The sequence below is a fragment of the Scylla paramamosain genome, chromosome 4, assembly GCF_035594125.1.
Source record: "Scylla paramamosain isolate STU-SP2022 chromosome 4, ASM3559412v1, whole genome shotgun sequence".
Lineage (NCBI taxonomy): Eukaryota > Metazoa > Arthropoda > Malacostraca > Decapoda > Portunidae > Scylla > Scylla paramamosain.
Window position 1 is genome coordinate 31,109,527 of NC_087154.1, and position 10,000 is coordinate 31,119,526.

Sequence of the window (10,000 nt, forward strand, 5' to 3'; positions counted from 1 at the left end):
TCTCTCTCTCTCTCTCTCTCTCTCTCTCTCTCTCTCTCTCTCTCTCTCTCTCTCTCTCTCTCTCTCTGATAATGTTTCAGCCGTGCGTAACGATGAATAAGCGAGCGAGCGAGGGACCCAGAGAGAGAGAGAGAGAGAGAGAGAGAGAGAGAGAGAGAGAGAGAGAGAGAGAGAGAGGACAGATGAGATACAAAATGACCTCAGAAGACAATGAATGGAAGATAGGAAATGATAAAACAAAGACGAATGGCAGAGGATGAAAAAAAGAGGGAAAAAAATGGAGGAAGCGTTGAAAATGAGAGAGAGAGAGAGAGAGAGAGAGAGAGAGAGAGAGAGAGAGAGAGAGAGAGAGAGAGAGTCAAGAAGTAACATTAGGAGCATCGGGTTCGTTTTCCTTTGGTACAAACATGTGAGAGTAACAAATACCATCACCACCATCACCACCATCACCACCACCACCATCACCACCACCACCACCACCACCACCATTACCATCACCATCACCACCAGATATGAATTAAAGCTGAATTAAACATATATACGCAATGAGAGAGAGAGAGAGAGAGAGAGAGAGAGAGAGAGAGAGAGAGAGAGAGAGAGAGAGAGAGAGAGAGAGAGAGAGAGAGAGAAAGAAAGAGAGACTGAAACATATAGTACTTCAACACACACACACACACACACACTATAAATACAATATTCCCACACTTTCTTCCGCAACTTTCTCTGTAATCCTTATTTTTTTTCCCACACAAACACAACACGGACAAAACAATCACAAACACACCTACTTAGAAAAACCGATAGGTGTGTGTGTGTGTGTGTGTGTGTGTGTGTGTGTGTGTGTGTGTGTGTGTGTGTGTGTGGAGACGTAGGTAAGGTCACGTAACAATGAGGAACACACAGGTAACATTAATCTTCATAATTTGGAAGATATTCGATTTATCAGATAGAAAGACACACCGATCAATAACTAGAGAGCAGAGAGTAGAGAGTAGAGAGAGAGAGAGAGAGAGAGAGAGAGAGAGAGAGAGAGAGAGAGAGAGAGAGAGAGAGAGAGAATTTAAGGGAGGGATGTGTCAGCGAACCAAATAAAGAGGAAAGACAAAAGGAACAAGAAAGACGCCAAGAGGAAGAGAGAGAGAGAGAGAGAGAGAGAGAGAGAGAGAGAGAGAGAGAGAGAGAGAGAGAGAGAGTCGTGTCCACAGGCTCTTAGCTGCTATCCATCACTTGGGCGTATTTTCTTCCGCTCAAGAAGAAGGAGGAGGAGGAGGAGGAGGAGGAGGAGGAGGAGGAGGAATAGTGGATGGATGATGGGAAAAGGATTGAGGACGAAAACGAATGTGAGAGAGAGAGAGAGAGAGAGAGAGAGAGAGAGAGAGAGAGAGAGAGAGAGAGAGAGAGAGAGAGAGAGAGAGAGAGAGAGAGAGAGAGAGAGAGGATAACAAAAAGAGGGAAAAAAGGAGTGACAAAGTGGAAGCAATAATTGTCAATAGAAGAAGAAGAACAAGAAGATGAAGAAGAACAAAAACAAGGACAAGAACAAGAACAAGAAGAGCAGCAGCAGCAGTAGCAGCAGCAGGAGGAGGAGGAGGAAGAGGAGGAGGAGGAGGAGGAGGAGGAGGAGGAGGAGGAGGAGGAGGTGATGAGTGATAAGAGGAAACGATGATTCTGTTTGGAGAAGAAACATGAAAATGTGGAAGAAGAAGAAGAAGAAGAAGAAGAAGAAGAAGAAGAAGAAGAAGAAGAAGAAGAAGAAGAAGAAGAAGAAGAAGAAGAAGAAGAAGAAACAGTTAACCCAATAGAAAAAAAAAAAAAAAAAAAAAACAACGAAATGGATACAAAAGAAAAATAAACTCACTAAAACAAAATCAAACTTGAAAGGGAAAGAAAACGAACGAGGAAAAGAAAACGTGGAAAACGAGGAGGAGGAGGAGGAGGAGGAGGAGGAGGAGGAGGAGGAGGAGGAGGAGGAGGATGGCTATGCTCCAAAACAATACTTCTTTCACGTCCATCAACCAACAACTGCAGCAGAAGGAAGGAAGGAAAGAAGGAAAGGAGAAGGAGGAGGAGGAGGAGGAGGAGGAGGAGGAGGAGAGAAATGAAGGGGAAGGGAGAGGAAAGTGGAAGAGAGTGGAAGACGGAGAGCTGGGAAGAGAGGAAATGCCGCAGAGAGGAGCAGAGGAAGGATGGGAGAACGGTGGAGTAGTGAAACAGAGTAAGAGAGAGAGAGAGAGAGAGAGAGAGAGAGAGAGAGAGAGAGAGAGAGAGAGAGAGAGAGAGAGAGAGAGAGAGAGAGAGAGAGAGAGAGGAACAGAACTGAGTAGAGAACGAAGGGAAAGAATGGGTAAATAGTGACAGAAGAGAGAGAGAGAGAGAGAGAGAGAGAGAGAGAGAGAGAGAGAGAGAGAGAGAGAGAGAGAGAGAGAGAGTAAATAACACAAGGAGGCGAAAAGGAAGGAAAGAAAATGTTAGGAAAATCAGTAAAAAAGTGAGAAAGAAAACGGAAAAGGACGTAAAGAACAGAAGAGAACGGATACTGAATAACAGAAGAGGAGAAAATAACAAAAAAAAAGCAAGGAAAACTGAGAAAATAAAGAAAAACATCAGAAAAGTCGACACGATGGAAAGGGAGAGAAGGAAGAAGTAAGGAAAAAAGAGAAAAAGTAACGAGAAAGGATGAATGGAAGAGAGAGAGAGAGAGAGACGGAGAACTAGACAAGAGGAAACAGCAGTGGAAGAGGAGGCAAGGAGAGGGTGGAGAGGGGGAGAGGGGTGGGGGAGTGGAAGAAGGAAAGGAGTGGGTGGATAGGGAGAGAGGGATGGGAGAAGAAAGGAGAGGGGGAGAGGAGAACGCAGTGGAGGCGAGGAAGGGGGTAGTGGAAGAGGAGGGCGTGGTGAGTAAATGTGGGGGAAGAGGTTGTGGAGGGGAGGAGAGAAGCAGTGGAAAAGGAGGGCGTGGTGGAGGGGAGGAGGGAGGGGGGGAACGGTGGCGCCGGCCGATCAGCCCCGCTACCCCCGCAGCGGCGCCACACACTGCTGCTTCCTGCCCGCCACGCCCCTGCATATTCTCAGGACCCCAGCTTCGTTCGCTACGTACAGAACGGGATACTGGTCTGTCTCTCTCTCTCTCTCTCTCTCTCTCTCTCTCTCTCTCTCCACTCCTTCAGTTACCCCTCTCTGTTTTGACATCTCCCATTCCTTTCTTCCTACCTGTATTCTTATCTTTTTTTTATTTTTTTCCCTACTCCTCTTCCTTCCTCCTCTTCTATGCGCCTGTTCTATCGCATTCCTTCTTCTTCCTCTCCGTTCACGTCACTCAGCTGGCTTTCATGGAGGAGGAGGAGGAGGAGGTATAACAAGAGACTCGTTTGAGGGTGGAGGAAAGAAGGAGGAGGAATAACAAGGGAGACACGTGTATGCTTGAAAGGAGGAGGAGGAGGAGGAGGAGGAGGAGGAGGAGGAGGAGGAGGAGGAGGAGGAGGAGGAGAAGGAAGAAAGTTAAAGGGTGCAAGTGGAAGGAGGAGGAAGAGGAGGAGGAGGAGAAGACGTAAGAAATGAAGGCTGAAAATATAAAAAAAGAGGAGGAGGAGGAGGAGGAAGTTCGTATGTGTGTGTGTGTGTGTGTGTGTGTGTGTGTGTGTGTGTGTGTGTGTGTGTGTGTGTGTGTGTGTGTGTAGGTCAGCAAAAGCCGCGTCCAAAAAAAAAGTATCAGAGAGAAGAAGAAAGAGGAGAAGAGGGTGGGAGGAAGGGAGAGAAGGAGGGAGGGAGAGTGAGAGGGAGGAAGAAAGGGAGGGAGGGAGACACCGACAGGAAATCTATCGGGTAATAAAATTTTAAGGAAGCTAAACACCGCGAATAGAGAGACCACTATCAGAGAGAGAGAGAGAGAGAGAGAGAGAGAGAGAGAGAGAGAGAGAGAGAGAGAGAGAGATGGCGGAGGAAGGAAGAAATGAGGAAAGGGAAGGAAGAGCATTAAGTGAGATGGAGGAGGGTGAAGAGGAGGGATGGGGAAGCAGTAAGGGAGAGGAGGGGTGGGAAAAACCGCCAGTTGTGAGGAGGAGGAGGAGGAGGAGGAGGAGGAGGAGGAGGAGGAGGAGGAGGAGGAATCAGGACATAACACAGCCAGCAATAGTTTCCAGGATTCACATTTGGAAAGCCGTGTTAGTCTCCTTCTCCTTCTCCTCTTCCTCCTCCTTCTCCTCTTCCTGCCTTCCAAGAAAGCGGCAAGGAAGACTGCCGCATCGCCCAAAGTGTCCTCACCGCGCCCACACACACGCTCCCCTATACACGCCTAGTAAGTCCTGAACACACACACACGCACACACGACACATTGCCATCATTACATTACAATTTTTTTATTTATTTTTTTTTATATCGTCACTATCTAAAGTTGAAGCTGTAGGATAGTAAAAGTGAAGGATTCTCCCCATCTACCTCACAAACACGGCACATTACCAACCAGCATATCGAGCCAAAATAAGACGATTCCGCATCTCTCGCTACCCTCACAAATTCAAGGTAAAAATGCTCGGTGCACCTTGGTTCCGCTTTCCCTTTCCAGCCTGGCGACCTTAGCTGGGAGGGATGAGTCGGTGGGAGGTGTCTTGCAGTGCTTAGTGTATGGAGAACAGGACCTCTACTGCTACTGTACGTATTTGTAATTTTATTTATCTGAAACACTTCCCCCATGCCGCCATCAAGAAATACAGAGGTGGGGTGAAAAAAAAAAAGAAAAGGACAGAAAGTAAAGAGGAAAAAAAAAGGAAAAATATATACACTACCGCAAACAAGAAAAAAAAACAAAGATAGAAATAAAAGAAAAGTGAAACAAGGCAGGAAGAAAGAATGAATGAAAGAAAGAGAAAAGAAAGAAGAAAAACGTTGAAGATATTACACAGGCCTCAACACGAGAGAGAGAGAGAGAGAGAGAGAGAGAGAGAGAGAGAGAGAGAGAGAGAGAGAGAGAGAGAGAGAGAGAGAGAGAGAGAGAGAGAGAGAGAGAGGAAAAAAAGGTAAGACTATAAAAGATGAAACAGAAGCAACAAAAGAAAATAAAACAGACATAAATAAAACATTCCTAACTTGATTTTAGGAGGAGGAGGAGGAGGAGGAGGAGGAGGAGGAGGAGGAGGAGGAGGAGGAGGAGGAGGAGGAGGAGGAGGAGGAGGAAAAGAAGAAGAAGAAGTAGAAGTGGATGAAGACGATGAGGGAGAGGGATAAAAAAGAACAGATGAGGAGGAGGAGGAGGATGAGGAGGAGGAGGAGGAGGAGGAGGAGAGCGTGAGAGGCGGGAGAGGCAAAGATGAAAGAAGGAGCATAGCTTGCGGCCAATGGGAGGGATGGCCTTGGAACATGGAGTGAGGAGGAGGAGGAGGAGGAGAAAAGAAAAGGGAAGGGGAGAAAGAGGATGAGAAGGAGTAAGAGGAGTAAATCGGGAAAAAAGGCTGAGGAAAGTGAAGAATAAAAGATGAGAGGAGGAAGAAGAGTAAATCATGGAAGATTGGAGGAAAGAAGGGAAGAGGAGAAAGGAAAAGGAAGGAAGAAAGGAAGGAACAGGAGAGGAAAAAAATAAAATAGAAATCCTGAAACCTGAAAGAAAGAGAGCATAAACCGAGAGAGAGAGAGAGAGAGAGAGAGAGAGAGAGAGAGAGAGAGAGAGAGAGAGAGAGAGAGAGAGAGAGAGAGAGAGAGAGAGAGAGAGATGTGGGAGTTTTCTCGTTTTCCAAGGTCAAGGGAAACTGGAGGAAAAATGAGGGAGGCTGTCGAATATTTCCCTCCATCGTGAGAGGCGGAGGAGGAAGATGAAGAAGAAGAAGAGGAGGAGGAGGAGGAGGAGGAGGAGGAGGAGGAGGAGGTTGAAAAGGTAACAGATGTATAGTAGAAAACAGCACAAGAGGCAGTAGAATGACTAACAGTAGTAGTAGTAGTAGTAGTAGTAGTAGTAGTAGTAGTAGTTGTACCAGCAGCGAAACATACTGAAAAGGAGGAGGAGAAGAGGAGGAAAAGGAAGAGGAAGAGGAAGACGAGGGAGAAAAGGAGGAGGAGGAGGAAGAGATGTAACTCTCATTTCTCTCACTGGCCAGATAGCGTGAAGCACTGTGGGAAAATTATAACATCAAGAGAGAGAGAGAGAGAGAGAGAGAGAGAGAGAGAGAGAGAGAGAGAGAGAGAGAGAGAGAGAGAGAGAGAGAGAGAGGTGGGGGGAATGTGTGTTCCATTTTCCTTCTCTAATCTAAATTTTTCCCCTTTATTCTCTCTCTCTCTCTCTCTCTCTCTCTCTCTCTCTCTCTCTCTCTCTCTCTCTCTCTCTCTCTCTCTCTCTCTCTCTCACCACAAATACACAAAATCTTGTTGGTAGTATCACATTTCTCCTTCTTTCTAATTATTTCTCTTCCATCTCCTTCCTCTCTGGAGTAACCCACCACACCACTTAACACAAAACAACACGAAACAAGGCAATTCATGAGACGAAACACACAGTAAAAATTAACCTCACATTTTACCTCACCGTCACGAGGATGCCTATGTACAATATTTTGAAACACTTCTACGCACCACCTGCACTTCTTCCAAAAGGGCTCTAGTTGAAGTGACGCCGGCTTTTAAGGGTGGTTTTTTTTACGGTTCCAGTGATAGATTAATAAGTCTTCCACATTATTAACAGGATAAAAACTCTTGAGAATCCGGCTAATGACCTCTGTGACCTTTGGAAATAGCCATGGTAAGACAGCGGACCGTTTCTCAATACAAGCCATAGTATTACACGTCGGTAGGAAAACTCGCCGCTTCTCGCCCTACACAGAAGTTTTCATACCTCATAAGTTATCTCACAAGTTTATGCACATTCTTAGAGAACTCGCGAGGACTCTTAAATAACCCCCAACGCTTGAGAAATACGAGTCCTAGCTTCATTCCTCCGTCAGCCTCTTCTGGATGGAGGGCTCTCTTAACCATCCCACGCCTTTCCTTAGCTCTGGTTCCTCTTTGCCCCCTCCACGAGTTTATTGTCCTACACCTCTTACTTTAGATCGGCCGTGCTTCTAAAAAAATCTTATCTCTAACATTTCACAGGCTGTAGTGAGGAATTATTTGGGCTTTCAATGGTGCTTTCAGGATTCCGGTAATATTGTAGTTTAACCCTATCACTGCCATTTCACACGTCTTTCTGCAATCATTAACCACTTTGAAACATCTTTCCTTGTTTCACAGCCGGGTGCAAATACTGTACAGGCTAGAAATTGCAAAATGTACTCTTTTTATGCCTTTTCTTTTTTGTAGATGTTTATAAAGACTTCATACATTGCTTTTAGTAGTGTGAGTAAACAAGGATTCCGCACTAAAGAAATCACTTCTCCTCCTCTCTGTGGCTTTTGAAAATAATCTTGATGAGAGAACAAAGCGTTTAAGACCAGGGACCTACGAGTAATTGCTGTAGCTTATCACCAACGATGTTACGTAGAGGGAAAAAGAGCTGCTGATTGTTTGCTCATATTTTCTTCTCCTAAACGCCTTGTTCTCTCAACTGGACAATTTCTAAAGATCCCAGAGATGATTACTCTTACTTTCATGAATTTTAATGATATTTTCTTCCCATTGATGACACAAAACCCTTGCTAATCCATCAAACCATGAAAACGTCATTGAAAAACCCTAGTAACTTCCACTACAACCTCTTAAAAGCAGACGAGATAACGCCCTGATACATTTGGGAAAACGGAATTTGTGCTTCTCTCTCTCTCTCTCTCTCTCTCTCTCTCTCTCTCTCTCTCTCTCTCTCTCTCTCTCTCTCTCTCTCTCTCTCTCTCTCTCCACTACAGGTCATTTAAGAGCAGGAGGGAGAGGACAGGTCACAAAGGCGGATGTTGTGCAGTGTCCCCGTCAGCGTGTTGTGTGGTCAGTCCTCCAGCCTGCTTCTGAGGGAGTGATAATGACGGAATGGCGTGAGGCTCTGACTAGGAGGAAAGGCCAGCGGATTTCCTAGTCTCTCTCTCTCTCTCTCTCTCTCTCTCTCTCTCTCTCTCTCTCTCTCTCTTGCGTATTTCCTTCTTCCTCCTCGTAAAATCGCCCATTCCCTCTTCTTCCTTCCTTCCTTCCTTTTTCCATTGTTCATCTTTTCCAAGAACCCCGATAGCTCCTCTCTCTTTCTCTCTTTCTCTAAATTCCCTTGTGTCCCCCTCAGTTCCTCCTCTCTCACCCTCCCTACCCCCATCTGACGATTCTTTTCCCTCCCCCCACTGCCAGGAATCCAAATGGGAGGAAAAGAAATAAATCCACCAGAAGATGATGGGAAATGTGAGAGAGAGAGAGAGAGAGAGAGAGAGAGAGAGAGAGAGAGAGAGAGAGAGAGAGAGAGAGAGAGAGAGAGAGAGAGAGAGAGAGAGTGTAAATGAATGAATAGATGAACAGATAGAGATAATGGTGGTGATGATGTGGTGATGGTGATTGATGAGCAGACGAGCGGTGGTGGTAGTAATGATGGTGATGGCGATGGTGATGGTGATGGTGATGGTGAAAGCAAACAAAACATTAGGAAGCTTGTATGGTTGATGTTACCATAAAGCAGTGGTGATGACAGTGCTGGGTGGTGAATGATGATAATGAAGATGATGATGATGATGATGATGATGATGATGATGATGATGATAGCAATAACAATAATGAGAAACAACACCAAAACAAATAAAAAAAAGTCATACTAATAATAGTTAGGAATAGAACAAAAAAATAAATAAAATAAAATAAAACAAACAAAATCATAATTGTAGTTCTGGAGACTAACAATATTAACGACGACCATGATAGTAAGCAACACCCAAACAACACAATCAGCGTAACAACCTTTAGTGGCAATGGTAGTTGGAGACAGCAATTTTAGTAAGCAAAGGTAGTACTAGTTGTAATGGTAGTCAGCAATAGTAATGAGACGAGGCAGTACTGGTAACAACGGCAGTCAGTCAGCGAAGGCAGTACTGGTAGCAAAGATACTCAGCAAAGACATACTGTACTGGAGGCAACGGTAGCAGTGAGTACTCAGTTAAAAACATCACCCTATTCACCACTACCACCACCAGCTTGTCCTCCTCCTCCTCCTTGTCCTCCTTGTCCTCCTCTCCTGGTCCTCTTCACCCCACAGACACAGAGGCGCGCCCCCGGGGACTGCCGCGTGAGGGGGTGTAAGGCCTGCCAGATGTTTGTATATCATTTGACTTCCCGCCTTTGATGCATTTGCCATGAAACATTCAGAGAATAAACAAACCAGCATGGGACGGTGTGCTGTTGACCTGCCTCATTCACGCTGCTGCCATGTCTACCTCCTTCTCCTCCTCCTCCTCCTCCTTCTGGGTTCTCCCTATACCTCCTCACCTCTCATCCTCTTTTTCTCTCACTCTCCGCTTATTATTTATTTTCTTTCCTTCCTCGTCTTCCTGATCTTCTTTCTTCTATACCTTCTTCTTGTTCTACTTTTCTAGTTTTTCTCCTCATCTTTCCCCAACTAATTTTGTTGCTCCTACTCCTCCTCCTCCTCTTCTTCTTCTTCCTCATTCTCCTACCGACGACAACCCCTTTCTTTTTTTTTTTTTTTAACGTAATATTCCCCATATTTCTCCTTTACCTAATTTTGCCTCCCCTACTCCTCCTCCTCCTCCTCCTCCTCCAGCTACCATTACAACTCCCTGCTCCTTTCCTTCCATCTTGCTGCCGCCTCTCTCTCTCTCTCTCTCTCTCTCTCTCTCTCTCTCTCTCTCTCTCTCTCTCTCTCTCTCTCTCTACTATTTATGCTCATTTTTGCTTTTTCTTCTTTTTATTCGTGTTTTTCCTCTTCATTTAACTTTTTTTTTCTTTTTAATTATACTTCTTTTCTATTTATCTTCTGTTCACTTTACCTTAATTTTCTTGCTTGCCTTATCCCCCCCCCCTCTCTCTCTCTCTCTCTCTCTCTCTCTCTCTCTCTCTCTCTCTCTCTCTCTCTCTCTCTCTCTCTCTCTTTCTCTCGACAAC

General features: G+C 45.2%; 1 protein-coding gene across 1 annotated transcript in view; it reads right to left on the bottom strand.

Annotated features, from left to right (window-relative positions):
- The window catches only part of LOC135099991 (guanine nucleotide-binding protein G(o) subunit alpha), a 228,984-nt gene that overhangs the window by 217,698 nt on the left and 1,286 nt on the right, over positions 1 to 10,000 (bottom strand). The gene's annotated exons all lie outside the window — the stretch shown is intronic.